This window comes from Poecilia reticulata, chromosome 17, assembly GCF_904066995.2.
Source record: "Poecilia reticulata chromosome 17, P_reticulata-male-v2, whole genome shotgun sequence".
Taxonomy (NCBI): Eukaryota; Metazoa; Chordata; class Actinopteri; order Cyprinodontiformes; family Poeciliidae; genus Poecilia; species Poecilia reticulata.
Genome location: NC_088846.1, coordinates 11387471 through 11411094, shown reverse-complemented (window position 1 = coordinate 11411094; position 23624 = coordinate 11387471). Strand labels below are relative to the sequence as shown.

At 40.3% G+C, this 23624-nt stretch overlaps 1 protein-coding gene and 1 long non-coding RNA gene across 4 annotated transcripts in view; one reads left to right on the top strand and one right to left on the bottom strand.

Annotated features, from left to right (window-relative positions):
• Positions 1 to 22506, bottom strand: part of LOC103479318 (SPRY domain-containing SOCS box protein 4-like) — an 81653-nt gene extending 59147 nt beyond the window's left edge. For 2 of the 3 annotated variants that reach the window (XM_081598636.1, XM_081598635.1), the window contains exons 1-2: positions 22246 to 22504; positions 12958 to 13102 (exon numbers count right to left, since the gene is read on the bottom strand). The gene's annotated coding sequence lies outside the window, so the exon portion shown is untranslated. Of the gene's footprint in view, positions 1 to 12957; positions 13103 to 22245 lie in introns of all 3 variants that reach the window. The other variant, XM_081598638.1, reaches the window with a different exon arrangement.
• Positions 3662 to 6281, top strand: LOC145548081 (uncharacterized). The gene is made up of 2 exons (XR_014084374.1): positions 3662 to 5651; positions 5861 to 6281. It is a non-coding gene; the product is annotated as an uncharacterized LOC145548081 (long non-coding RNA).
• Positions 22507 to 23624: the final 1118 nt, after the last annotated feature.

The following is a 23624-nucleotide window of genomic DNA, read 5'->3' as shown; positions in this document are numbered from 1 at the left end:
TTTGAACCATGCTGTAAGGAGGGGTGGAGTATTGGCTGTTGATTTTGAAAAACATTTACTGAATCAATTCTGTCGTGGTTGCTGGAATAACTCTTTAATCTCTGAGCTCCAACTTAAGCAGCGTAAGGCAAACCCACCATCTTTTGCAGAGCTGTTACTGTTGCTGCGAACAGAAGAAGACAGAGAAGCTGCTAAAGCCCAGCGCATGAAACAGCATTTAGGTTCCAGTAAACCCAGAGTTAGCGTGCAGTCACATGTTTGTACATCAGCTGAAGAAAAGAGTGCTTATGATAACCTGACTAGCATCACCCAACAACTTGCTAAGCAGTTAGCTGATGTACAGAAACAGTTGGTTGCTCTTACAACAGCACAGGCTGGTCAGAAACAGTCCGTTTTGCCGAAATCTGTGCATGTTTCCAAGTTCAAGCAGCCTTCGCAGATTAGCAAAAGTTCATCTCAATCTTCTCAAAAAACTGCAGTTTTACCACCCAAGCCAGGTTACTGCTATAATTGTGGAGAAGATGGACATATAAGACCAAAATGTGACAATCCTCCTAATCCTTCACTTGTTGTTGCCAAGAAGAAGCAATTTGTGGAAAAACAGAAAAAATGGCAGAAAATGAACCCTCACAATGCTCTGCCGTTAAACTGAACCCAGTTCTTGTTGAGGGACAAACGGGAACTGCAGAGGACCAGAAAAGTCCCACCAAGCAGACACCTATAAGATGCACCAATCTGTTTCAAGTAACCTCAGAGGCTACAAAGTTGCCACAAGGGCTGATTGGCTCAAAATGTACTGGTCAAGTAACAATAGCTGGTCACTTAGTTCAATGCCTGTTAGATACTGGATCGCAAGTGACCACAATACCAGTTTCTTTCTATAATCAGTATTTTTCTCATCAACCAGTGAAACCATTAAATGAGTTGTTGCAAATAGAAGGAGCCGCAGGCCAAGCTGTCCCATACTTGGGTTACATAGAAATGTCAGTCATTTTTCCTAAAGAGTTTGTTGGTACAGATTTGGACGTTTGTACTTTGGCGCTTGTGGTTCCAGATGTTAAAAGTGGAACTCAGACTCAAGTTCTGATTGGAATGAACACCCTTGATTCCTTATATGACGAGCATTTTAAAGATGAAAATGCTAGCTTTAGCCCAGCTAAGTATGGCTACAAAGTAGTTCTTCAGCTGCTTCAGTTACGTCACCAGCAAACCCAAGAGTCCAGTGTATGTGATGTAGGACTAGGCAGTGAGTCACCTGTTATTTTTCCAGCAGGCCATACCATCGTTCTAGAAGGCTATGCCTGTACCAGCTTGCTGCCAGTTAGCAGTTGGGCTTTAGTTGAACAGCCTTCTACCCCTTGCCAGGAGGTTTATGTGTGAAAAGTTGTTTGGTGTCATTGCCTAAACATGCACCTCCCAAGATTCCAGTGGTTATCACAAATGAGTCGAACCACAGCATAACATTGTCACCATCTGCTTCTATTGCAGAAATCACAGTATCACCACAGCTTCTGTCTGAGGTTTCCTGCTGTAGTGCGCAGCTCAAGAACACTGACAAAGTTGATCTCCAATTTGAATTTGGAAATTCTCCAATTCCTCCTGATTGGAAAGAACGAGTGATTGCTAAACTCAGAGAAATTCCAGAAGTGTTTTCCCATCATGACCTCGACTTTGGATGTACTGATCGGGTGAAGCATCACATCCATCTTCATGATGAGACTCCATTTAAACATCGTGCTCGCCCTATCCATCCAAATGATATTGAGGCTGTTCGCAATCATTTGCGAGATCTTCTGGAGACGGGAGTAATAAGAGAATCAGAATCTCCATTCTCTTCACCGATCGTAGTCGTTCGAAAGAAGAATGGGGATGTTCGGCTTTGTATAGATTATAGAAAGTTGAACCTCCAAACGGTAAAGGATGCTTATGCATTACCAAATCTGGAAGAGTCATTTTCGGCTCTCACTGGTTCACGATGGTTCAGTGTTCTTGACTTGAAGTCAGGATATTATCAGATACAAATGGAGGAAAGTGATAAGCCTAAAACAGCATTTGTGACTCCACTTGGGTTCTGGGAATTCAATAGAATGCCCCAGGGTGTGACGAATGCACCTAGCACTTTCCAACGCCTTATGGAGAAGTGCATGGGTGATTTGCACTTAAAAGAAGTTTTGGTCTTCTTGGATGATTTGATCATTTTCTCTGACACCCTAGAGGAGCATGAGAGTAGGTTGATAAAAGTGTTGCATCGACTCAGAAATTATGGTCTTAAATTATCACCACAGAAATGCAAGTTTTTCCAAACATCTGTGCGTTATTTGGGTCATATAGTTTCTGAACATGGAGTTGAAACAGATCCGGAAAAGATTAGTGCCTTAAAATCCTGGCCAGTTCCGCAAACTTTAAAAGAACTACGATCGTTTCTTGGCTTCGCAGGTTATTACCGCAGGTTCATTAATGGCTACGCCGCTATTGCTAAACCTTTGAATGACCTGACAAAAGGGTACCCCTCTACCCGCAAACAGGGCCGCAAAGCAAACATTCTAGATAAAAGCTATGATGTAAAGCAACCTTTTAATGAAAGGTGGACTGCACAGTGTCAATCTGCTTTTGACATATTGATTGACAGATTGACGACAGCCCCAGTACTCGGTTTTGCCAACCCAAGTCAACCTTACATATTGCATACAGATGCTAGCACCATCGGGCTTGGAGCTGCTCTTTATCAAGAACAAGAGGGAAAGCTACGAGTTATAGCATATGCCAGTCGTGGGTTGTCTGCCAGTGAAGCCAGATATCCAGCCCATAAATTGGAATTTTTAGCTTTAAAATGGAGCGTAACTGAAAAATTCCATGACTATCTTTATGGCTCCAGATTCACTGTCATTACGGATAACAATCCATTAACATATGTCTTGACCTCTGCTAAACTTGATGCTGCTAGTCATCGATGGCTTGCTGCGCTGTCTACATATGATTTTAAATTGCAGTATCGTGCAGGCAGCCAAAACAGTGATGCTGATGCCCTCTCTAGGAGGCCACACCCCCAGACACCTGATCCACAGAGAGAATGGGCTATGGTGCAACAGTTCATCACAGCACATATGGATAAACCAGAGGATACTGCAGAACTCACCCCTGATGTGGTTGGAGCCATTTGCCACAGCTGTCTGCTGAGAAGCCAAAGTCCTGATGGTCCTTTGGAAAGAAACATTACTCTGGTGGAAACGATGAGTATAACTCCTACAGTCCTTCCTGATTTGTATGTTGATGAGTTTCAAGGATTGTCGGTGCTTCCATCATTGTCCCTTCATGACATCAGGGAGAAACAGAGAGCTGATCCTGTTTTGAGAGAAGTTATTCATCAGCTTGAAACGGGAGAAAAGATCCCTCCAACAGCTAGAGCTGAACTTCCTGACCTTCCTCTTCTGATGAGAGAATGGAATCGTCTTGAATTAAGAGATGACATCTTGTACAGAAGAAGACAGGATGGTGAGATTTTATCATTTCAGCTTGTGTTGCCAGAGGAATGTCGTCCTGTTGTCCTTTCAAGTCTCCATGATGATATGGGCCACATGGGGATTGAAAGAACACTTGACCTTGTAAGATCGCGATTTTTTTGGCCCCGCATGTCTGTAAATGTTAAAAACAAGATTAAAACTTGCAATCGCTGCATTCGCCGGAAAGCCCTGCCAGAACGAGCTGCACCATTAGTGACCATCCAGACCAGCCGGCCACTTGAGCTCCTGTGCATGGATTTTCTATCAGTTGAACCTGATAAAAGCAACACTAAAAACATCCTTGTCCTCACAGACCATTTCACCAAGTATGCTATGGCCTTTCCAACAGCCAATCAAAAAGCAAAGACTATCGCAAAATGTCTGTGGGAGAATTTTATTGTGCATTATGGGTTTCCAGAACGCCTGCACACAGACCAAGGGCCTGATTTTGAGTCTCACCTCATCAAAGAGCTCTGCAACATTGCTGGCATTAAAAAGTCGCACACCACGCCATACCATCCTCGTGGGAACCCTGTTGAACGGTTCAATAGAACTTTGCTCAGCATGTTGGGTACATTGGAGCCAGAGCAGAAAACTAGGTGGAAAGAGTACGTCAAACCACTTGTGCATGCGTACAATTGCACCCGAAATGAGGTCACAGGCTTTACTCCATATGAGTTGATGTTCGGTCGCTGCCCAAGACTTCCTGTTGACATTGCCTTTAACTTGCCTGTCAAAAGTCCCTCAGCTCAATCACATTCTCAGTATGTGCAGAATCTGCGTTCTCGGCTGAAGGAAAGTTTCCAGTTAGTTTCCAAAAATGCAGAAAAGATGGCAAGAAGAAACAAGATTCGTTTTGATCAAAGAGTGAAACCAGCCCATCTTGAAGAAGGTGACCGGGTATTAGTGAGAAATGTGAGGTTCAGAGGCAAGCATAAACTGGAGGATAAATGGGAGACAAATGTTTATGTGGTGGTTGGTAGTATGGGTGATCTTCCTGTGTATGTTGTAAGACCAGAAGCGGATCCCACTGGAGGGACCCGAACTCTGCACCGTGACCTTCTTCTCCCTTGTGGATTTCTTCCCCAGATTGAAGAAGTTGATCAGCCAATTTCTACACCTACTTGTAGACCTCATACCCGCAGTCTCCAGGAACCAACAGAGGACCTGGAAGAGAGCCTGGATGAGGAAGATGAGTGGAGTGTGCCTCGGTTCTCAGTTTTGTCACCTGTGAAGGTCAGTGTTGAGGGAACAATCCCTACCCAGCCCATGAGCAGGGTTACAGAAACTGAAACAGAGATGCGGATTCCTTCACCTGATGGCGAGTCGTCTCTACTGTTGGATGCTATGGACCCACCATCGGACCAGGAAAACGTTTCTTCAGGAGATGATCAGATGGACCCTAAAGATCTACTTGAACCTGAGCTGAGTCCCCCTGAGGAAAATTTGGAGTCTCATGGCCCGGTAGAGACGTTACTTAATTCAACCACATCCTCATCGCATTCCGCTGAATCACCTATAGCCACTCGTGAGGTTACTGGAGAATTAGAAGCTGAACAGCCAATTCGTCGATCTAGTCGACAGCCAAAACCAGTCCAGCGTCTGCAGTATTCTGCTTTAGGCAAACCACTAGCTTCTGTAGTGAAAACCCTTTTGCATAGTATAGCAACTGCTTATGATGAAATGTTTATTGAACCTGCATCTGCTCCCATATATTCTAATATCCAGGTGGTATAGCATGCATCGGTGTTGCATGGATTTAAGGGGGGAGGGTGTAGCCCGGGTGTAAATTTCTAGCTTTCACCGGTCTCTCAAACTCGTCATTAAATCACGTGATAATCCTGGTAATAGTGTCGCTCTCACGAGACTATGAAGCAACCAATCACTGCCCAGTTTCTAAGGTCACATGTTGTATTGCAGCCTATTGGCTGGCTATATTAATTTGAGCAGGAAGTTTGAACACTAGATGCATTGGGGGGAGCTGAGCAGAGCAGAGCTGAGCTACAGGTTTGTTGAGCGTTATTCTTTATATTCTTCACCTTATTTTATTCTATATAAAAATCGTCTAACTATAATGGCGCCATAGGAGCCGATTACCACCAGACCAGCCAGGAGAGATGTCAGTTGTATGTAGAGCAACCGGCGGATCTGGTGAGTGTTTGACGTAGCGGTTAGCAATATGCTTGGTTGTGTGGGGTTGAGTGAACCAACACTGGGTTGAATAATGAAGTTTTAATGTCTCTAAATAGGATATTGATTGGATTGATAATGAACTTGATATTTATTGAATATAGATTTGTGTACACATCAGAATGATTGAATTGGATTTCAAAGTTTATTGGTCCTGTTTATTTGTACAGGCCAGAAGATGGCGAGCTAAATGTCCAGGCCTAGAGCCATAAGAAAAAGATTGCACTACGTGTGTGAAGACTTCCGCTCTCCTGCCAGGATGGTAGGAGGCTCCTTGTAGCCTGAGAACTTTTTCTGTCTCATCTTGATTTCGGATTTCCCACCTGGGACCTAAACCACATCAAGGCAAGCACCTTACCCAGAGTCAGCCTGTCTTGGGATTTGATTACCCCAGCTTGGGGTCAACGGACTGAAGGGTGTGGGCTTGGTCAACTGTGGGGATTAATTTACTTTGGTTTTGTTTGTTTGTTTTCTTCCCTAGTATTGCGCATGTTTTGTTTTTGTATGGCCTTTTAAATGTCTGTTTTTCTTGTTGGATTTATATGTATTGTTGTCTTTCACCATCAATATAACACACTGGCACACTGCAAATCTTCAGACTCCGTGTCTCCTTCATGAGTCGAGTGCTAGTCTTCTGAGAAACCAGCCCAATTGATCCATTTATTCATATGGCATTCTTTAAATATACTACAGAAGGAAGGAAGGAAGGAAGGAAGGAAGGAAGGAAGGAAGGAAGGAAGGAAGGAAGGAAGGAAGGACCCTAGACTACAACACTAAAATAAATCCCTTATTTTCCAGGCTTTTCACACTGATTCCCAAAACCCCACTGCCTTCTAAACAGCATGAAAACATGTTTGGAGGGTAAATGGGTGAATCGATGTCAACATGAAGACCTTTACCAATGTCTCAAATATGCTAAAGTAGCCAGAATTCAGACGTCCCCGTTTAGGTTAAACTCAGACAGCATGTCTGGGCCAACAGAGTTACATTTTCAGCGTATTTTTTGGAGCTAAATAAAGACAAGGACTGACTGACCTGATGTAGCTATAAAATAGATGTTTATGTATGTCCTGTGTTTGGAGGGTTGTTCCTCGCCTCCACACAGACATCAGTGAGTGTGCAGTAATATCCTCCACTGCGCGCCCTTTCCATTCATCCTCCTCATATCCTGTTTAAGTGTCTCCCACATGTTCTCACATCTCTCTCATCTAAGCAGTCATCTTCCTCCTTCCTTACCCTTCACGCAGTCTGAAATCACTCAGAGAATACTGTAAGCCTTCCTCAAAATGCAAAGTTCGGTTCGCTTCCTTCTGACCTCCAGTTCACCTTATTTCTCTCTTTACTTCCTCTTGCCTCTTTAAGTCCAACAACCTCCTTGTTTTTTTCCCCAAAAAGCACATTGGTCTGAAGTAGCTTTTATTCCTCCTCCTTGCTTTTCACCGCTGCTTCTAACAGCTTCTACTCTCCAGTTCAGCTCTAATTTGGTTTCTCTGTTCTTGCACAGCTCTCTTTACGCATCTCTACCTTTCTAGCAAGCTAGTTCCAGCAACAAAACATAACTCCTGGCGACTGTTTCCCCTTGACTCAGTTCTGTCCGTCAAAGAGTCAATGAGTCACACCTTTGCTCCTCCAAGCCTCAACTCTAGAGGACTGAACTGAAGGGAGTAGGAATGACCGGCTGCAAGCTGCAACCTGCAGTACACTTGCTGTTTCCCTGCTGTGCGAGCGTGAGACCTGACACGTATCCTTCCTTTTCTCCTCGTTAAAACCTACAGATGCATCTCAATAAACTACAATGTAATCAGAAACAGTCCTTTATTTCAGTAAATCAAAGAAAATAAAGACAGATTCATTATGCACAGTGAGATATTCCATGTTCATCATCACGGATTACACCAAACGAAACACAAACTTCAGTTTCTTTCTCTGCTGGAAAATAACATCAGCATCGGCGTTAAACTCCCGAGCGGAGGGAGGTATGAAGAGCACTTCCTGGTGAATTTCTGCTTTTACTTTGGACTTGGTAAATCACAGTGGAAGCTTCACACTGGACCTCAAACCAACTGGATACTGAGCCCTCTCACAGTTTCCTCTGGACTCTGAACATAAATTTAGTCCTTTTAGCCCAGGACGTTTCTGACGTCGTCTCTGGCTTAACCCGAGGAATACTACGGTTGTAGCCCATGTTGTGGATATGGCTGTGTGGCGGCTCTTAAACCGCTGAGACCACACCTTGTGCTTCCACTCCACTCTCTGCTGAAATGTTTGTTCAGGGCACTCTGTGAAGAGTCAGCTTCTTTAACACTGGCCCAGCCTTCTTGTGGATAACTTTCAAGTTAGCCGTCTTACTGCTAACATTGCAGAACATAACGTTACTTTCCTGGAATAAAATATTTTCAATTATAAAACACTTCAATCTATAAATCCAAATGTTGGGCTCTCATTACTTGTGAGCCATATTAACCTAACGGACAGAAATAAAAACTCAAAATATATCATAATGAATCCGCATGTGTTCAACTTTTCGAATTGAAGCACTGAAATAAAACACTTCTCAATGATATGATGATGAGATGCACCCGTATGTTACACCCTTTGTTTAAGGTTCCATTAGTTTTCCTAAACTGACAACTTTTGATCGTTATCTGGCCTTCCTCCCTCATTTAGAGGGTGAGTTTGCGAGGATGTTGAGACCAATCTCCATAATTAGGGCAGACCAGCCACACATGGGAGTCCCCCCGACACTTCCCCTCCAAGGCCTAAATATTCATGAGCCTCTAAACGCCATCAAGAGCCCCGTAATTATGGACAGAAAAGTGGATGGGCAGAGACAAAGACAAAAAGAAGGAGAAAGAGGGAGTCGGGGAAGGAAATGCCCTTAACATTTCCTAGAGGGTAGACAATGCAGCAGAGCCGAGTCTCTGTTTGAGAGATTGAGGACCTAGCGTGGCTAGTCCAATTTTTTACTTCAACTTCTTTCTTTGTACAAAACACAAAGTCCAAATCAATCATTTCAGTCCATTTTGAGAGAACCTGAACAGGAAATTCAACCAGTTTATGGACATGTGGTAAGGAATACCTTCCAAGTACAGGAGACAGGAGGAGGAAGGTGTTGGTTTGCATCCCATAAAAGTAAGAGGCTGAGATTGAGAATGGCTTGAGTGATAAAGACCAGCTGAAATAATGAAAAACATTTTCCATCGTTTTTTTCTGAAGGCATTTATGATGCTCCATTGGTTTGTCGCCGCACCTCCGGCACTGGTCCTGGTTTTAGACGGACATGTGTTCAAAAGAACAATGATGACTTTCACGTACTTGCAAACATTGCTAATAGTTTCCAAATATTACTTAAGAACGCCTACAAAAGTTGACTAATGATCAGAATGATGATTAGTCATTTTCCAAAATTACATCATGTTCCTCTTTTATACAACAAACTATGATGCCACTCGGAACGGCTGTGAACGGCATGGAGGAACATTGTTCTGATGACAGAGGTTATTGGAAAGGGCAAGAGGTAAAGGGACAGAGACCATTGAGATATGACTATGATGTTGTTTTTTTTTATAAATACAGCCTTTCTCTAACTCAGTGTTTCTCAACCTTTTTTGGGCCAGCGCCCCCCAACCTTTATCCAGGTCCCTCACCGCCCCCCACCAAAAAATTTGTAGGCTACTTTGCACTGACAATTATTTTATTATTAATGTTACTATCATTATTGTAGATGTTTTGAATCGGCGCACCGATTATGTTTTCCCGTACACTTCAGCGCGCCTTACGCTCCTTCACCTCGCGCACATAACGGGGTAAATGTAGCGCGTTTTGCCCTAAACGTATCGGCGTCTGGAGGAGAGAGGTTAGGGGGGGAGACGAGCGTATGTTTCTACGCTCCTTCGTGGGGGGTGCCGATTTATGTTTTCGCAACCACCGGAATAATGTGTAGTTGCGCCCCTGCCCATGACATTTCAGCAATGTTATTTTACCTTTTATCTGGAAATAGTGTCTGTTTATTCTTGCCATACAGTCCTCTGTATTAATTATTGCTCGAAAGGTCTTGCCATACCAGTTTAGTCCTCCGTATTTACTTTAGTTTCTTAGTTTATTCTTGCATTTTGTTCTTCATTCATTTCCATTTAGTTTCATTTGATTAGTATTATCCTCTCTTGGTTTATTGCTATGTCCACTTTAGTTTCTTTTCTGTTGCTAGATTTATTTTATCGTTTATTGACCACCAGTAATTTTCACTCATCACCTGCTGTGCCTCCTAATCGTCATGTGTTTCACATCATGTGTTGATTTTTCACTGTTCAGCGTCGGATTCTCTGTTTTTATGCCATAATTCACATCTAGTTTGTCGCTCCGTTTTGCCCGCTACTCATGTTTCAGAATTTTGCGCAATGTGCGTGGCGTTTTTTTTTTTTGTTTGTTTTTTTAACTCCCTAAGGTGCAGGGCGGTCGGGAAACATATCGATGGGGAAAAGGCAGACTGACATAAACCTTTTAAAACAACGGAAACAATTTCGGTATTCTGATTATTGAAATTTAAAAGTGCTGTGGTACCCAGGCACATGCAGAGGGGGAAGCTGGGGGTGCTTGAGCACCTGCTCTTTTTGCTCCATGCCCCAAAGTGCCCATTTGGTCAATTTTTTTATTTTTTTAATTTTTTTTGTATTATTATTTCCTAAGCCCTCTTCTGACACATAAAAACATGTGCTAAAATTCTTTGCTTTTTTGTTTCTTTTTTGTACAACATAATAAGCCGGTCACCTTGTTACCTTTGACCTTTTGCCCGTGACGCAAGACGCAGTTGCCTCTCGCGCAGTGAGATAAGGCGGCTAACTGGAGCTCAACATAGCGAACTTTCCAGATTACAGAACAGTTTTTGGTGAATTAAAAAAAACGTTTTTGGTGAATAAAGTGGAGTAGACTTGCTACTTGTCAGATGACGGAAAACGTTTCTGCTTCAGCTCGGAGTCGCGGTTTAAGCAGAGAGGTAATGAAATACAACAGACACTAACAGGCCTCTGCGTCTGCCTTTCTCTGAAGAACTACTGAGCGGGAGGAGACAGCCAGGTGAGGAGAAACTGTTCTTATCAGTATTTTTATCATACAGATATTAGGCTGTTGTTGGTGTGCTATTAGCTAGCTGCTAGCTAACGACTTTGCTAGCAAAGCTAGATAACTAAAAAGCTTCTCCCCTGTATCTTCAATAATATCAGTCATTCTTCAGTATCGCTTATGCAATAAGGGCACATCGCCCATTCAAAACCGATGATCTCCATAATGGATATATATCTGATCTTCTAATTTCCTTTGCTGCATATTGTATATTGCATTTATTCAGGCGTTAGGTAAATGTATCTTGAAGGAGAATAACACTTAAATAAAAGTCCAACAAGTATATTCATTTAGAATTAAAAATAACTCACCCTGAATTACCATAATAGATATAATGAATGTAATAAAAGTGACATTAATGAAGGGGAAAAACTCAATCTAGACTTTAAGTTTAGGGTCTGGTTCGCAGAGTATGAACTTAAATTTGTTTCCCAATTATTCAATGAAAAAAAAACTAACCTCAGTTAAGTAAAATAAAATTGTAGTTAAAACTTTTGGAATTGTAATGATTCCTTTAAAAAAAGTTTTTTTAAAAGACTTTTTTTAATTAAATAACTCATTTTTACCAAACATAAACATTTATTTGCACACATCAGAAATCTTTTGTTGTGATTTTAGGCCCAGCTGAAGACGTCATGCGAGAATCACAGGCAAAACTTTGAGTCACAAACAAAAACTTAGAATAACAAGAAAAGATTTCTGACAAGCACAAATAAGTTTGTTTTGCAAAAAAGAAAAGTCACTGCATCAGTCAAAAATGTGTGATTTTAAAATTTTTTTAAAGTTTTTTTTTTTAAGCAAAACTCAGTAGGCTTTTCTCATGGTGACATGCATTAACAATTAAATTTTTGTTTTTTTCTTTTTTCTGCAGTTCCACATTAAAGTTCTGCTTTCCTGAATGGACCGTCTTCATCTCCACTGCAGCAAACAGGCAGATCTTTTTTTTAATATATATTACAGTACACTAAAAGGTTGCATTGTGCCCTTGTTTATATTTTTAATAGTGTAATTCTGTAAAGACAAATTATGTCTGGTGGTCTAGCTCTGATTTACATATCTTGCTAAATTGCGGGTTTGAATATTGAAATACTTTCCTATAACAAAATAGGCCTGCAGAAAGAAATTACTAATAAAATATCTTACATAGACATAGTGTTATGCTCTATATGGAGATGTTTGTTAGCTTTGATTGTATATGTCACATTTTTGTAATTTATCATTGTTTATTAAACTCTGAAAGCTGAGTGGCTTTGTTCATATTCTGTCCTAGAATGCAGTTAGATGTGCCCTTTTTTTGTTGTTGAGCACCTGCCCTTTTAGTGGTCTCTGCACTGCCCTGGTGGTACCGTTGTTCCATCAAACCCGTTTCATGTCGGACCACTTGCAGCACCGGTGTGCTGCAAGTGCTATAAAATGAATGCTCTCTATCGTGATATCACCCATGGAGGGATTTCTTTATTTAAATACAAAGTGAGGGCATCGTGATTTTAGTAATTACATGTTTATAAGAGCGATTTTCTGTTGTCCTTCCATGGAAGCGGGCAGCTTTCAAACGGAAATAAAACACTTTTTAATATAAATTGCTGCTTTGACATGATCACAGAACTGCCAAAACATATGTAGCTACATAAATACCAGACAAAGTGAATCACAGCAGCGTCATCAGCCGGTGTAACGCTGAACTGATGCGGAGCGGAGCTGCGCCATGAAGCTACAAACACTGAATAGAAGAAGAGCTGCTGTCTTCGATACAGCTGCAGCCAAGCATGATTTAATGTTACACAATACAGTTTTACCAAGTTGCTCAAAGTCTAAACTGGTATTGTTGTGGATTTAAGGTGTAAAGTTTACCTTCGACCAAACGCCCCCCATAGGCATCCCAGCGCCCCCCTTTTGTAAAAATGTCCGCCAGCGCCCCCTGACTTCCTCTGAACGCCCCCTGGGGGGCGGTACCGCCCACGTTGAGAACCGCTACTCTAACTGAAGGTAACAGTAGTTACTTGATTGTGTAAAATTGCACTATGTGCCTTGAAATTACATAATATTCCCCTGACCCAAAAAAAAAAAACAGCAAAGTTTTCAACTTCCCTTGAATCGTCTGCTCAGGTACTAAACCATTCAAGACTTTAAGAACATTTAGAAAAATTACCTTCTTTGACTTGGAATCATTTACTGCAGAACAGGTGTTGACATCTAGGTGTCGACACCATGCTTCTCATCTTTGAAGCGGGATAGATTTGATCTTGATGCCCAAGGTTCATCGGCTCTCAAGAAGAAAGAAATCTGCACATCATCTGCATAACAATGGAAAGAAATATTGGAAGATTAGACCCACATTTGCTGCATCAACCATCAGCATTATCCGCCATAAACACAGTAATAATTGTGAGGGTGAATTGCACTAGGCCCAGTACAGATCCCTGAGGAACTCCACAACTTAAAACAAAGGTGTAAGAAGCTATTTAAAAAAGGAAATTGTATTTTTCTATGACAGCATGTTGGGTGTACATTCTGGCTGCTATTTGCAGTTTCGGTCTTTCGTACCCAGAAATGTTGAAGATTTTATCAAAAGATCTCAGTTTATACATTGGAAATGCTGAATTGGTCAAAGAGCAATTTGACCAAATATTTACTTGATCTGTTTCTCTCTCTCTCTCATATAATCAAGTCAAGACTCTATATTGTCAAAGGAAATCACATAATTTGAAGTTTAGAAATAGTAACTGTGTCCACATTAACTCCAAAAATCAGAGAGCAACGGTAGCTTCAAACATCAAATCCAAAGTCATTTTGTGTTTGTTTTAAAATATGAGTGAAATCTTGTTTTTCCTCTCTCATACACACAGTATGACATCACATTTGCATCTACCTTAAATAATTAATGGCTGCTCATGGCAACTGTTTGTCAGCAAGAAAAAAAAAAACAAAAAAAAAATTTGATCTTTGAAAACCCAAATCTCTGATTGGTTCATGCATAACGTTTAGATTTTAAGATATATGTACCCACTTTTATTTATTCATTTTACTAGAACTGTGCTGATTTACCTTATCTGCTTGATATCGGTTCTTGTCTGGGCTGTAATTTTTTTAGCCGCTGGTTTATTATACATCACATGCATATAAAACTAGTTTATTCCAGACACAGCGAATACAGTTCTGTATCGCACGTTTTGCTGTATTTCAGCAAAAACGAAAGGTTTTGATTTGTCTCACTGGCAGAAACCACGGTGTTCTAAAAAGAGAGTTGAAAGAGGAGCACTGTTGTAGCAGATCCAGCTAAAGTAGAAAAAATTTGTTAATTTATGCTTCATCACAGAGCAAAAATGCTGCAGCAACACTTAAACCCAAAAATAGTCAAACTAAATCGTTTTTTTTGGCCTTTTTTAGCCTCCCGCAATCACTCCAACTAAATGAATGTGGAGCAACCATAAAGCTCGACAAAACACAGTGACTGTCCTTGTGACTCTGACTAATGAGTTGTAGACGGCCACATGTTTTGAACTAAACATTTAATCAAAGATTTTGTGTCGAGGATTTTTTTTTGTAATATTTGCAGCAGTGAACGCAAAGCATATTCAAGCTAACACACAAAGGGACGCAGAAGTTGTTTAAATAGACTAGAGGAGGTGTAGTAGCAGCCATAACGACACACACATGGCCTCTTCGTATCTAAATTGAGAGGAAATAATTCTGAAGAAGTCTTTGAAAGAAACGTAAAAGTATTGAATGAGTGTTCATCACTTCAACGTTTGAGTGTATTGAGAATGTAGTGTGTGGTATTAGATGCAAATAATAGAAAAGCTGAAATTGTGATTTTTGTTACTTTTTTTTTTTACAGTTAAAATAAACCACATCATTTAGACAGAGGATTCATTGTTGCTAGATGCTTTTTGGGAAATAGATGAGCAATAAAATATTTGCTGACAAATGAAGAACTAAGGCTAACTAGCCACATTACATACTTGCTGTGTAAAGGTCACCTGCTAAGAAAGTGGCACATGGTTGGATTCCTGGTTTTATTCAATGATTAAATGTTCTCAACAGGGCGGAGGAGAAACTAGAGACAGATTAACCAAATAAAAAAAACATTGTTCCTACTTTTACCCGTTTGAAAAACCAGACACTACTCTAGCATTTTTGACATCTGCCACATCTAGGGTAACAAAACGCTATTACGTTACCGTCCAGATCAAATCTTGCATAGTAGCACATTTCAGCTGATTGTTCTGAAAAACAATATTTAGATACCTTAGTTTGAATACTTTAGTTTATCACCAGTGATATCATAGCCTAATATGATCTTGGCTAAACCTAAATACTTCAGACAGCACATTTGTACCGAAAAAAAATCAGTTCAGCAAAAACTAAAATCTTGGACAATTTAAAAGAAACAATGCGAGAATACCCCACAACATTAAAGTACACTAGAAATAAAAACATAAAAGGCCTGAAGAAAAAGAAAAGGCCTTTTTCCGTATTCAGATTATTGATAAATCTTGTTTCTGTATTGGCATGAATGTGTTATCCATAGAAATCTTTATCTATACATATTACTTAAAGCAACCCAATAATCTTCTGGGGCTTGGAGTCTGACAATTTTCAATTTGACCGATTCTGACTGGCTTGCAGTTGGTTAGAAAGTCAATAATAAGTAATTAGGAAAACTAGATTTTATTTTCATTAGCAAATTATTGCACATCTTGCTTTGATTTGAATTTTATTAAAAACTAGTATTAGCAGCTTTAAGCCATACAAAACCAAAGTTAAGAAATCATTCACAAAACCCTGACTGGTGCATTTCTAGTACCCACACACTAGTCAAACCCTCAGTTTCTATGCATATCGGATCGGATCTAATCCCTTGTTGTTAAAATATACATTTAAAAGTTAACAGTGGTCAAAATTAAATTTGCAAAGATGTCAGTGGTGGTAAAGTGCTGTAACTCTGTCCAAGCTTACTCAGGAACAAAGCCTTTGATAATGTCATTAGTGCCTAACAATAAGAAGACAAGTCCCAAAAAAAGAGCTGGGAGACAAGCCTACTGCACTTCACTGCATTATCTCAGCTTGTCACCATTTACACTCGTGGTCCCCCGGATGGATTTGTCATGTTACTTAACCTTTTGGCCCTTTTTACGGATAGTTTCTATCTTCAGATTGGCTTTCAACAAGAATCAGTTCATCCCAGTGCCTCTAAAGCCTGAGGACAAATCTGATCCCGCATCCAGTCATAAGTACAGTACATAAAGTGCGGTGGCCGGGCTTTATGGGGCTGTCTGGTTTATTTTTGGGTATCTGAGCCTGCAAGGATTCCTGTTACAAACCCCCTCTGGGAGACATGTGAGAGCCTGATTGTAGCGATTGCAATGGGCAGGAAGTGTTTCCATTTTATCCTTTAGGACAACAAAATCTCACTTAACAACCAAGAAGGCTCGAGTAAGTGTATTTTCCTCTCAATCGTCAAACTTTAAGTAGATAAGTCCCACCATCATACGCCTGCAACAAATTCCGAGCTGAGTCCGATGATTTTTTTTTTATCTTCCTGGAAAACTTATCTGATAGTGTTAGGACAGCCATAAAATCACATGCAGATTGTAGTAAGAGGCAAGCTGGAGAGAAAACACACACGTCCACACACACATCAGGTCTGCATCACCCTAAAATGACACAGCCAACAGTATCGTATCGCAAGCATTGCCGTCATTTATATGTAAATCAGGACGCCCCCTCTCTGCACCCTCCGCAAGTCTCCAAACACAGAAAGAGAGTGCAAACTTTCGATCAGATCAGACAACAGGTGATTGGGAGCGACAGGGAATCAAATGATGCGTGACGAGATGGAACAAGATGAGGTGAAATGAGCTCGTATCACGGCGCTTTACAAGGAGGGGAAACTATCTGGAACGGAGGCCTATTTGTTCCAACACTAATGATTTCGTGTCCCCTGTTGTCACCCCCAAGGGCTCCAGCGATGCTGCCGGGTTGTCGGGCTGTTCTCTCCGCGATCGGAGCTTTGATTAACGACTCGCTGCAACAATCGCTCCCAAAAAAAAATATAAAAAATTTGACACATTTCACGTCGGATGACAGTCAGATGACAAGGGGCCGTCAAGCTTCGCCGGGATAAGTGATGAGCAAGCGGAAATTTGACGGTGTGCGCCAGGAATGCTCATTATGTTTCCATCTCTCATTTAGACAAGGATCTTACTGTAAAATGCACTCTTACTTGAGGTTTACTGTCTGGTGCAGTAATGCCTGTGGATCACCAGTCCATTAGCAGACAAAAACCCACAAACATTTGCTGGTGTGTGTATATATATATATATATATATATATATATATATATATATATATATATATATATATATATATATACACATTTACCACATTTACACAGCAAGACCCTGCCAAGGACAGGAGCGGCACAGCCGCCACCCGTTTCTCTCCGAATGGGAAAGTTAATGTCATTCAGAGAGCAGAAGTGAATGAGAGAGCAGTCTGTCTTGAGTGACGTCTGTGTGTTGAAGTGAGCGTCCCTGAAGTGTGCCCAAGTGAGAATTTTTTTGAAAGCTCAGCAGTCCATCAGAGGCTCAACAAAAAGGGCTCCTGAATGTAAATCTTTACGCCACTCCATCTGCCAGAGAGAATGCATACATTACCAGAACCCTTCAAAAAGAAAAGAAAAACACACACACACAGAGACGACACAAACATACAGAGCCGTGCAAAGTTTTTTCACATTTTGTCACAACCACAACCCTGAGGTCATAGTGTATTTTTAACAAGACTTTATGTGATGGAGATCAAGACAAAGTTCTTCTTTATTCCTGACGGGGTTTTTTTACGAAGGTCACGATTATGTCGGGCACTAGTAGATGTTCTGTTCTGAGTTGTGGATCTCTGCAGCTCCTCCAGAGTTGCTTCTCTGATTAATCCTCTCCTTTTCCCAGCCCCAGTTCAGGTAATTTCCAGTTGTGTGATGGTTTTCCCCATATTTTAGATGATAGACTGAACAATTCCCCATGATATCTTCAAAGTTACAGATACAGCTTAAACTTTTCCAGGACTGAGGTTGACTTGTCTGCTCTATTTCTTCGTGTCCATTGTTCTCCATGTTTTACCAATATTCTCTGAGATCTTGACAGAACAGCTGAATCATCCAGATGATAAATTACAGTCCAGGTGGACGGACAAAACAAAGCAACTGAACTGGATTTTATTTAGGGATACAAATTAAAAGGAGACAGAGTGAATAGAGTGAATAGAAATACTCAATTTTGGATTTCTTCTTGTAAAAGTATTGAAAACTTCCACTTAACAGTTATACAATACCTTCTGTTTAGTCTGTGCTATAAATCCTAATAAAACACACTGGCTAAGTCTTAAACCGTTACAAAATGCGAAAAGCTCAAAGGAGGTGAAGGGAAATTAATCATATATACCGGATCATGAAATATACAAAAGACCTCCAATAGATTAGTGATCAGACAAGGTTTTACCCACACCCACATGCTGACTGCCAGAGGCACTCTGTCCCCCAAATAGTCAGATACAGCAATGTTGCATTTATTCATGTATGCACATGGAACATCAACTTCACTGTTTCATCCTTTAGCCTGTTGTCTGGGATGCTCTATTCTGGTTCAGTCTAATCATGGCTGATGGAAAGCAGCTCCTGCTCCCTGCCTTATTACCAAGTCACCTTGGCCATCCTTGGATATAAAGACTCCCAAAGGAGGATGTAGAGGAGCAATAGTTCCCCCGTCTGAAAAAAATAGACCTAAAATTGTAACCAAAGTTCTGGTTGCTGATTAATTCAGACCGAGTTTTGCCTGTTGTTTTTTTTGGATGACCTGCAACACCCACCCAGTCCTTTATTCCTAACGATACGAAACTAACACCGAGTCGTCAGGGGCGCCTTCAGAAAAACCTTTAATTATCTCAAAGAGGGGATTTTTAAGACGTGATAAATTACCGGAGATCTTTGCATGTTTATTTTGTGATGCGTTTAATAAAACTACTTGATCTAAGAACTGAATCATTACTTTCCTACTTACACTCACCGAATATCTTCTTAGAATATAGGAGATGATTTAACGATTTAACGGGAGGGAATGAAACTAAAATGGCAAATAAGGAAAATTAATCTCAGTGGGAGTAGAGAAAGCATTTTTAATGTTTACCAATTAAATCAATGCCTTTTTCCAGAGACACTTTAAGAAAATTTAGACCTTGATGTTTCTTCTGAAAGAACTAAATATTTTTATTTGGTGTCCAGTTTTTCAAATGACTATTTTTTGTGAGATGTATTTCAAATTTAAGGGTTGATTTTTCAGTGGGATATCACGCAACTGCGATAAAAAAAAAAAAAAAAAAAGACTCTTTACCACAGCTGGCGACAACTCCAGAGGGCGCTGGAGCACAATGACAATGAAGGAGAAAAGTGTTCATCAGAAAACTATGTTCATGTTTACAGACAACGCCAGCTGTGTCCAGAAATGAAAAGAATCAATCCCTGGAGTGTTTTTTTAAGGTGTTCCGATTTGAAGGCAGCTGGAATCAGCGGCTGTGTGTCGAGGTTCTGATATGAAGTCTAACCTCAACTGCTTCGAATAAATTGTGATCGGTAGCCTGAGGTGATTAAAAGGAGCTTATATGTAGATTTTTGTGTTACAGCTCATAAAAGCATAAACCCGGCAGCGGGAGGGGAATTCATTTTAAATCTACATTGTGACTTTACGATGAGGACATGACGAGGTGCACAAAGACTGAGGTGACAGAAATGTTTAGGGTGGATTCCAAAGAGAGCATCATGGGGGCGGCAGACAGAAAAAGGAGAAAGTGTGGATGTAAGAGGGGAAGCAAACACGGAGACAAGATGCTGGTGACAAGGCTGACCTCCCGGAGACAGATAAATGACCTCCTGTCGCCAGCACAATGTCCCCACCTCCTTCTTGTCCCTCTTTGCCTTGACACTCCAGCCTCCTCCCTCATTTCAACAGGACATCCATCATGCAAATTCGCTCACTTTGCCTAGAACGCATGAAGCCCAACTCAGACGTTTCACCATGGACACAGACGTCATTTAATGGGGCAATTTCACTATTCATTTTGCAGGGTGGACCGATGACACAATTTCTTTGAATTTTATAAAAGGAGAAATTGGGCGACGTTTGAATTTAATGTAAATTTTGTCAAACTCACCCTGGTTCAAAATTATGCACGCCTAATTTTGTACTAAGCTAAAAAAATGAAGGGAAATCTGATATTAATTATTTCTTTGTCATGACAATGCTTCTTGTAAATAACTCTCACACTCTTGGAAAACCTATTTATTTCCTTACAAATGGTGACACATTTGTAAGGAGTGAAGAATGTAGGTTGGACTAAGGGTGGGCATTTATCATATTGTTCATCAGTTATCGTAATAAATTCCTTAACGTGATAAGAATTTTGATTTATTGTTAGCATGATAAATTCCCCATCAATGATATTCCTAAAAACTGTTACTATTTTTGCTATTTTTACCACAGTTTGCTCAATGACAGCATCAACAAATATCCATAAATTTCAAAATATGATTAAATGCAGTTGCTGTGTGTAGTTTAATGATACAATTCACACTTTTAAGGTAACTGGTGTCCTAAAGAAAAGTACTACAAACTGTGTTTTTCAACACCGATATTTGTTTGTGGGGATAAGACTGCTGTGGCATGCAGCAACAGCGATGCAGCAACCTAAAAATACAGTAAGAAATAATTCTATTGCCACTTTTATCTTTAGAATAATAGTACCACAAGATATTGTGATAAAACTTTAACTGTATCGCCCACCCCTGCAGGTTCGACCAATAATATCCTTGCTAGATCCTCTTTGCCAATGTAATACAGCCAGCTCTCTTATTGACTCTAGTCTGGTATCGTTTATTGAACTGGATAATTGAAGTTTGAAGGAGTAAGACATACTGACATAATTCAACAATTTATTCTTTTAAACAGGGACATCAGTGACCATAAATGAACACGTCAGCACAATCCTTCTCTTGTTAGCTTGGTCACACACCAATGTAGGGACGGGAGCTATGAAATATTTAGATGTATAGTTCAGATTCAATCTTAGCTTTAAACAATCACAAAAAACAATGACAATTTGTTAAATCATTTTGGACGCTTGACTGTGCTTCCTGGAGTCTTGTTTTGAAAAGTCACCAAAGAGAGAGAAGAGAAGGAGCCTTGAAATGTCCCACGGGCAGGTATGAACCGACACATTTTAGAAGCATCCTTTCTTGAAGAAAAAGTCCACAGCTAATCAACCAAAATTGCAAAAGAACAAAATGCCCAATGGGGGAAAATAAATAACCAGCATCCGGCAGCAGGGCTGCTGCAGATGTTGAACATCTGTTCAACCACCTGAAAAATGGAGCTTGGCAGAATCTAAGAGCAACTAATGTAGAATGCAATAGTTTTTGGGGGGGTTTTGTCAGTGAATGGCAGATGGTAAAGAGGCTTGTTTTTTTGTTTGTTTGTTTGTTTTTTACCATCAAACAAACAAATATGTGTTTTTTCAGATTGTTGAAGAGCATTTATATTTTCAAGGTCATTCGCTGTTTTGTAAATGTAAGCAATTAATTGCTTTTAATTAAATAAATGTGATTTCCGATAATGAGCTAAAAAATAATCCTGATTGCATTTTGTTTTTGTTTTTTCGCAGTATCAAGAAGTGCTTGAACTGTGTTTAAAATCCAGGTCCATGTCAGTCCACTCTAGTACTGTACAGTTTCTCTCTAAATGTAAGCAGGGTGTATATAAATATGTTTGACCCTGTATATACAACTATAACCGTCCATGGAAAATACAAGATGATAATGAGTTTTTGCACACGTCTTACACATCTCTCACACTCTCTCACACTCTCTGTCAACTATTATGATCCTTCTTTTTCTCCTTCACAGCATCGCTCTTGCCTCCACCATCTCTTCACACCACATTCCCTCCCTGCTCTCACCATCTGCGCTCCATCTTCCATGTCACCTTACCCATCACAGCCTTGTAAATGTCAAGGTGTAACCATTACAAAGAACTCGTCATTCTTGAAGCATAGTGAGGAAGTATTAATAGGCAACCAGCCAGCCATCCTATTGCTTTATGGTGCAGATGATATTATTATTATTATTGCAAGCGTAGGAATGGTAAACATAGAGCAGTCACCTGAATTCCTCTTCAGGTGAGGATGTGGTGTTTGTGTTATGCGCTGTGAAAACTTTAGCGGGCGTTTAAACAAACCAGAAGACTCCACACACGGCTTGTATAAGTGAGGGAAAGTTATTCTGTCAGGTTGAGATGTTAGCATAAAAACTGCAGTGAAGACACTTTTTGGAGGAAATCTATCACAACAACCCTGAAGGCTGTTCATCCGTTGTAAACACAGAAGCACTCACCGAGCCGCGACTCTACTTGCCACCAAATGCTACTTTTCCCAGCGTGTTTTTCTTCGAAATTAGAAGAAAACGTCTCCTCTCTTTTCCTCCGCTGTTGACAGCAACGTTATTCCAGTGGTGCTACAGATGTTTTAACAACACAGCCACGGTGTCTTTGTTGCGGTTAAAAGCAGCTCGAAATACCCATGCAACCATGGGAGCCGACGCTGTGCTGTGTGTCCGCTGGCTCCTCAGAGCGAGCGCTGATTGGCTGCTCCCATCGTAACGCAGTCTTACACTCTGAAGCGATTGGCCCAGAATTTAACGTTATGTTCAAGTACTACTTTGAAAATTGGGATTCAGAGATTAAGTCTTTCAAATGTCCAAAAGAAAATAAACAAACAAAACATAATTACTATTAATAACAAAATGTGCAAAGTCAGAAGAAAAAAATATCTACGACAATTTTAAGCGTCCAACTGGAACGTTTATCATTATATTCCTTTTTTTTTTTTTTTTTTAAATCCATCAATATGCAGATTTCATCAACTTAGATACCCTTTATTTTAGGGATTTCACGTGATAGTCAAACAGGAAGCGATGGAACATTTTGGAGCTGTGCATTGGCGACCTGCCACAAGGATTCAATACTTTTTAGAAGCACCTAATAGTATTTTCTCTGCTTTCTCTGCCTTTGGAAAGCAGCTCAAACTTGTTCAGACATGAAGGTTTTCAGATCTTGCTACAGATTTGTCATTGGATTGAGGTGTGAATTTGCCTGGGTCATTGTAACATATGACAGTGCTATTTTATTGCTGTTCTGCCCATCTTTTGCAGTCATGGTATTGTTTCATAATTGCCCTAACTGTCTCCCATCTATCATAACTTCTTTGTCTCTTAAAAATAAAAGCATCTCCATGGTACTATGCTGTCACCACCATACTTCAGGGGGTTAGGGTAAGTATGAAGAGCAGTGTTAGCTTTTCTGCACATAGAACTTTACATGTCGGCCAGAAAATTTCATTTTGATTTTAGACCAAAAGTATCTTCTTTAAAATGTTTGCTGTGTTTCCCCTCTATATTGCCTTAGATACATGTTAAATGGGATTTTTCAAAGCTTTCTTTCAACAATGAACCTAATACCATTAAGACATGTGCATACACCACTTTATAAAACGCTTTAGGATGCATAAAACACTTCTAAGCTTCTGTATTTCAATAATTACATTTTATTTAATTCACTTGTTTAAGTATCTTCTTTTTTAGATTAAAAAGTAGCAACACCACCACTGTTTTTGCCAAAGCTGACACAGTTCTATGTATCACTTACAACCACAGCTAAGACAATTCCAGTCTAAAGTGTCAGTATAAACACATTTTCCACTCAGGGTGTAAACCGA